The following is a 6,366-nucleotide window of genomic DNA, read 5'->3' as shown; positions in this document are numbered from 1 at the left end:
TATTGTTTTTGTTTCTCTAGAAAACCCTGACAAATATATATATATTTCTGTTATGAGTCTACAACTCTTGTTCTCCCCCGAGTCTCCACCACTACCTCATAGAAGAAATTGTTAACATTCCAGTCCAGTTCAACGGCGATTTGATCCAATAACAAAGAATCTTGCTATTCAAAGTGCGGCCTGAGCCCAGTGGCACCAGCCTCAGCTGGGGGCTGGCCAGTCTCAGGCCCCACTGTAGACCTACTGAATCCAAATCTGCATTTTGTAAGATCTCCGGGTGGCCTTCATGCACCTGGAACTTTGAGAAGCACTGAGCCAGGCCCTCCAGGGCAGGGTTCAGTCTCTGATAAAAATGCTAGGTCTCTCAGGCAGTGTCCTCCTCCTCTGCCTCTCCCTTTGATCCTGGGCCTCTCTGGCCGGTGGGGCTTCAGGGCTGAAGATTTTCACTTACTCAGTGCGGTAGACCTACCAGAGGCCTGGCAAAACTCCCACTTAGCCTAGTTTGTGGTCCCTTGGCACAGGCTTTATGCTGCCCAGAAATAGAGCATTCCTCTGGCAGGGCCCTCAGCCTGAGTCCCAGCTACTTTTGGGCCCTGCACAAGCCACGTCAGGACCTCAGGCATCCTGGTAAAATGATTCCTGAGAGCCTGCATCTGACTACTGGGGTTCTGACTGACTTATCTGTGACATCCCTTTGCCTGGTGTGGCAGTGGCTTGGATATCAGCCTCTCCAGGCCCCTAAATTAGTCAGAGGGCAAGATCAACTACTTTTAAGTAGCCCTTAACTTATCCAAAATATCTTCTCCATGGCCAAAACCCACAGAGGGGAAGTCAAGAGGAACACAGCAGAAAGCTTCCTCCTTGCTTTCCTGCTGTCCGTTTCAAACCCTCTCTATTAGTCTACTCTCAAGCTGCTAATAAAGACATACATGAGACTGGATAATTTACAAAGAAAAGAAGTTGAATGGACTCACAGTTCTACATGGCTGGGGAGCCCTCACAATCATGGCAGAAAGTGAATGAAGAGCAAAGTCACATCTTGCATGGCAGTAAGCAAGACAGAGAGAGAGCTTATGCAGGGAAACTCCTCTTTATAAAACCATCAGATCTCATGAGACTTATTCACTATCACGAGAATAGCACAGGAAAGACCCACCCCCAGGATTCAATTACCTCCCACCGGGTCCCAAAGAAACGCAGCAGGCAGCACCCACACTCATGCTGACTCTGATTGTCATCGAATCCTCTTCTCTCCAATTCCTAGTGGAGCAAAAGAGAAATTTCCAAAAAGCTATAGTGAGGAAAACAGGCATAGAAAAATGGGTAAGCTTTGCACAGTGACAGTATCGGAGCCAATGAGGTTTATCCGAGGGGCGATTATTGCTAATTAAAACTTTTCCCAATACCCAGCCGTGATGACTTGAAATATAGTCAGCATTGGCAATTTTTGACAGTCTCTATGGAGACTGAAGTTTGTTGGAATAAAAAAGAAAAATGGATAAAAGGTTTTTAAAACAGAAAGGGGAAAAAGACAGGCCTAAGAGAGGGGTCTCCCCCAGATCTCAGGTTCTGTGAATTTTTTCTCCAGTACTTTCTTTCTGCCATTTTATTTTTTATTTTTTAGAGACGGTCTCACTCTGTTGCCCAGGCTGGAGTACAGTGGTGCACTCATAGCTCACTGCAGCTTTGAACTCTTGAGCTCAAGTGATCCTCCTGACTCAACCTCCTGAATAGCTGGGACTACAGGCATGCACCACCACGCCCACCTAATTTTTAATTTTTTTTTTTTTTTGGTAGAACATGGTCTCATTAAGTTGTCCAGTCTGATCTCAAGCTCCTGGCCTCAAGCGATCCTCCCGCCTCGGCTTCCCAAAGTGCTGGGATTACAGGGGTGAGTCACCACACCAGGCCTCTAGTCACATTTTAAATTGGGAGCAAGTAATTATATGGCCAATGGCTTTAACTGCCATTAAACAATGGCCATTCTTTGTTCCTGCCCCAAATTCCAGACTTATTTAGGCAGGGTCTGCTCAACACTGAAGTCCTGTTGTTGTTGTTTTTTCCCAAACCTGCTCTTTCTGTGGTTTTCACCATCCCAGAAAAATAGTTTCTCCCTCTCTCTTTCAGCTTTCTTAAAATCACATCTGCTAACCCACTTCTCACCACCTCCCCTGCACCATCCTTGGTCCAAGCCAGCATCCTCGGGCACTAGCCTCCGAACTCTTCTCTGTTCTTCTGTTATTGCCCCTCCTGTTCTATTCTCAGGACACCAGCCAGTGCGATTCTTTTAAACATCATTTAGATGATGACACTCTCAAAACAGTTGGCTGGCTTTCCGTCTTACCCATCGTAAAAGCCAAAATCCTACAAGTTCCTGCATTATTTCATCTCCAGTTCACCTTTGGAACCTCATCCTCTCCTCATGTGTCCTCACTTCTTCTGCTCCAGACACCTGGGCCTTCTTGGCTTTTTCCTGAAAAGGCTGGGCCCCCTCCTACCTCAGGGCCTTTGCACTTGCTGTCTCCTGTGACTGTAGGTTGACATCTCTCTGCCCCTATATCTGCAGGCTCACTCCCTTCCCTTCTTCAAGTCCCTGCCCAATAGCACCTGATTACTATTTAAAACTGCAACCTGAAACCCTTCCAGATGTTTTACCTCTTTCCCAGCTTCCATTTTGCTTGTAACACTCATTGCCATTTGACAGTAAATATTTATTGTCGGTCTCTCTCTCCAGGATAGAAACTCTCTGAGAGCAGGAAATGCTTTTCCACTTTGTTGGCCTTTTTTGTTCCTGGCACCTGGAAGGGCTCCAGGTCACTTGGAAGCAATGTGACCTGGAGGTCACAGGGAGCAAATGGGGAAAGGTAACTACATGTTTGAGATTAGAAGGAGTCACAGAACACCAGCACCCACATGGCTCTTTGCCCTGCCTTCCTGCTGAGCTGCCAGTGTGCCCTCCCACCCAGATGCCTCCAGCCTGCAGCAGGCAGCAGGGAGGAAAGAGAAATGGGGGCTGTGGCTTTGTGTTCCTCTGGACTCTTCAAATGTGCAAAGAAATAACTTAGCAAAGAGGATGCCAGGGAAGAGAGGCTGAGCAGGTCAGGGTGTTTCCATTTTTGCAACCTCAGAGAGAAGCTGATGAATGAAATGGAGTGAATTCTCCTGGGAATACCTGAGGTTGGCCATCACCCAGCTGTCCTCCCAGCACAGGAAACAGGCCCTCAGCAGCCATGTGGCCCCAAGGGAAGCTGGGCCCACAGTCGGGGGTTAGGGGGTCTGACGGCTCTGGGGAGGCCTCCTGGCCTGCCCACACCTCTTTTTTCTCCCCAAGCTCCCTTCTCATTCTGCTCCACTCCCCCACCAGCTGCTGGGCCTGTCCTCAGTCTGCTTCTGGCGTGTTTTTTGTTTTCTCAGTTATATGGTATACATCGCTTTACTATAGGAACCTGACTCACATACTGCTAAGAACACCAGGAGTAGCTTTGTTCAGGCTTTACATTCAGAGGGCCCCAAGATGCAGAGAAGATCCATCTACTCTTTTTTATTTCAATAATTTTGGGGGTACAGGTGGTTTTTGGTTGCGTGGACAAGTTCTTTAGTGGTGACTTCGGTTTCAGTGCACCCGTCCCCTGAGTAGTATACACTGTGCCCAATATGTAGTCTTTTCTCTTTCACTTCCCTTCCACCCTTCCTCCCAAGTATAGTGGACTTTGGGGATCCATCCACTCTGGCTCTCACTCACTCATTCACTCAAGGTTGACTGTGGTGGTGAGTGCATTCCTCTTGGGTCACACAGTGCAGTTCTGCGTCTGCAGAAGCTGCTGCCAGGAGACCACAGGGGAGCAGCTGGGCTTTGGAGATGATCCAGCTGAGTGATCTTACCCAAGATGGGAGATGCCAATAACCAGGCAGACACAGAACTCCTGGGAGGGAAAGGCTCATTTGGCTGTGGAGAGGCTTTGGTCACAGAAGCCTGGGGAGGTCGTCTGCCCCACTGCGCTGTGATTGTTGCTCTTTTTAGGCTTCGAGGCGATCAAAGAAGCATTACATATGGTCTTAGCATTTCTTTGACTTTTATTTTTTTTTTTGAGATGGAGTCTTACTCTGTTGCCCAGGCTGAAGTGCAGTGGTGCTATCTGGGCTCACTGCAACCTCTGCCTCCCAGGTTCAAACAATTCTCCTGCCTCAGCCTCCCAAATAGCTGGGACTACAGGCGTGCGCCACCACACCCAGCTAATTTTTGTATTTTTAATAGAGACGGGGTTTCGCCATGTTGGCCAGGCTGATCTCGAACTCCTGACCTCCAGTGATCCACCCGCCTTGGCGTCCCAAAATGCTAGAATTACAAGTGTGATCCACCACGCCCCACCATGGTCTTGGCATTTCTTTGTCTCTACTTTATGTTTTGTTCACATTTGAGGTCAGTCAATAAGTTGTATAATAACTAGTGTAGCTGACATTTCCAAAGAGATTTACAGTGCCAGATCCTGGGCTTTGTGCTGCACACGTGTAATCCAAATCACTTGTGAGGCAGGCACTTGAATTGCCCCCCCATTTAGCAGGTGAAGAAACTGATTGTCAGAACAGTCAAGAAACAGGGCGGGGGGCACGTGGGGCACATGCAGCCCCTGAAGTCCCTGCCCTGCCGCCTCCGCACTCTGGTTTCTTCCTGGGCACCGGGTGTCTTCTAATCCTCCTGAAACACTCCAAGGAAGATAAACATACACTCCAGCCCTAAGCAGCCCCTGGGTCTATCTGCATTACACAATGACCTGAAATAGAGAAAGCGAGGCATTTCCAGCCCCAGAGTGCATCTGCTTCCAGCAATGAGATTTTTATCTTCAGTAGAATCACCGGGTGAGGCGAGAGCAATAGAAATGTCTGGAAGGAACGTAAGCTCTTTATCAATAGTTTTCTTTCAGAATAAAGAGAGAACAAATGGCTTCTATTTTTCGAATTTTTAAATTCCAATGAAGAAAACAAGAGAAAAATCAGCAAAGTATGAAGTATATTTTAATAAACCTAAGGATAACTCTGGCCACCTCCCTCATCAGGCGTCACTCAGTCATGGGGAGAGGATGGTGAACATGGAGACCGCAAATGGGGGCCTCTGCCAGGGTCTCCTCTGACTGAAGTTGGCTGTGCCCGGGCCATGCCAAGGGCCTGCCCGAATTTCTGTCCTTGTGACTACATCTGGATTTTAGTCAAGGACACAGCAGGTGCAAGAGAAAAACCCAGCACAGGGTGACTAAGGAAATTCGGGAGAGGAATCGCTCATTGCCCCCTGGTGACACCAGCTGCTGCTGCTTGCAGGGTGAGGAGAGGGGAAAGTCGGGCCTCCTGGGACAGTTTGTTCCACAGCTTGGTAGTAGGAGAGTCTTAATTGCCAGCTTTGATTTTAACTCAAAGAACAATTCAAGGAAGCTGACTCTCGGAGCTCACAACTGTCCCTTTTCCTTTCCCAGCTGGCTTTGCTGGGATGAAAGTCTATGAGTCTTGGTTGCATAACACACATAACTGACAGCAGGACGGCAGCCTTCACGGGTTCCTGGGCTTGCCTGTCCGCTTCTCTGCCCTCCCTGAGGGACCTGGAAGTTCCGAAATGGCCTGAACCTCCATGCCCTTCATCTTCTTATCTCCAGGGTCTAAGCCCAGCCCAGAGGTGTCCCAATGAGTGGGTGTTTAATGAAGTAATGGATTAACACTGAAGTCCAGATTGTAACACAAGGAAACTTGGAACACATGAAGAGAGGCTGTCCCTGCCTGCCAGCTTCAGAGAGAGATGGAGCTAGAGAAAGAGCTGTGGATGGCCCTGAACGGAGGGAACCTTGGGGAGAAATGGAAAGGCAAGTGTCTTCTACCTCTCAGTCTTGTCCAGGGCAGGTCATACAAAGGAGGGTGTCCACCCACAGGGCATGACGTGATCAAGGAGCCTTCACAGAATAGCCTGTGTTTCCAATGGCCTGTGTCACCTCAGCAGACTCCCTTGGTTCAAAGTATAAAAAGAAAGCTCCCCCGTTCTGACAACATTGCCATCGGGGGTCCAGAGCTAGCTTCAGGAGCTTATTTGGGCTTCACAGGAAAAAGAGAGTTTCTAGGGCAGCTACATTTAAAGAAAAATTAACCTCCATACTTAAAAATGATAGGAATGAATCCTAAGGGCTTGCGATGGAGAGAAAAAGTTTTGAAAGGACCTAATAAATCCAGGATATCTCATGTTGATGGCCAGGTGGCATGAAATCTTCAGTGTCCTTGCTTAACCAAGGGGCACTCTGAAGCCATGCATTCAGGAAAAATCTTAAACATTGTCAGTCATGAAGTCCCCCTGCATGGGAGGGGCTGAGAAAGCTGAGGCAAATATAGGCA

General features: G+C 48.3%; 1 non-coding gene across 1 annotated transcript; it reads left to right on the top strand.

Annotated features, from left to right (window-relative positions):
• Positions 1-1,326: 1,326 nt before the first annotated feature.
• Positions 1,327-1,466, top strand: LOC115935051 (U4 spliceosomal RNA). The gene has a single exon (XR_004070768.2). It is a non-coding gene; the product is annotated as a U4 spliceosomal RNA (small nuclear RNA).
• The last annotated feature ends 4,900 nt before the right edge of the window (positions 1,467-6,366 follow it).

The sequence above is a fragment of the Gorilla gorilla genome, chromosome 5, assembly GCF_029281585.2.
Source record: "Gorilla gorilla gorilla isolate KB3781 chromosome 5, NHGRI_mGorGor1-v2.1_pri, whole genome shotgun sequence".
NCBI classification, from domain to species: domain Eukaryota; kingdom Metazoa; phylum Chordata; class Mammalia; order Primates; family Hominidae; genus Gorilla; species Gorilla gorilla.
Note: the sequence above shows the minus strand (reverse complement) of the source record. Positions and strands in the feature narration are given on the sequence as shown.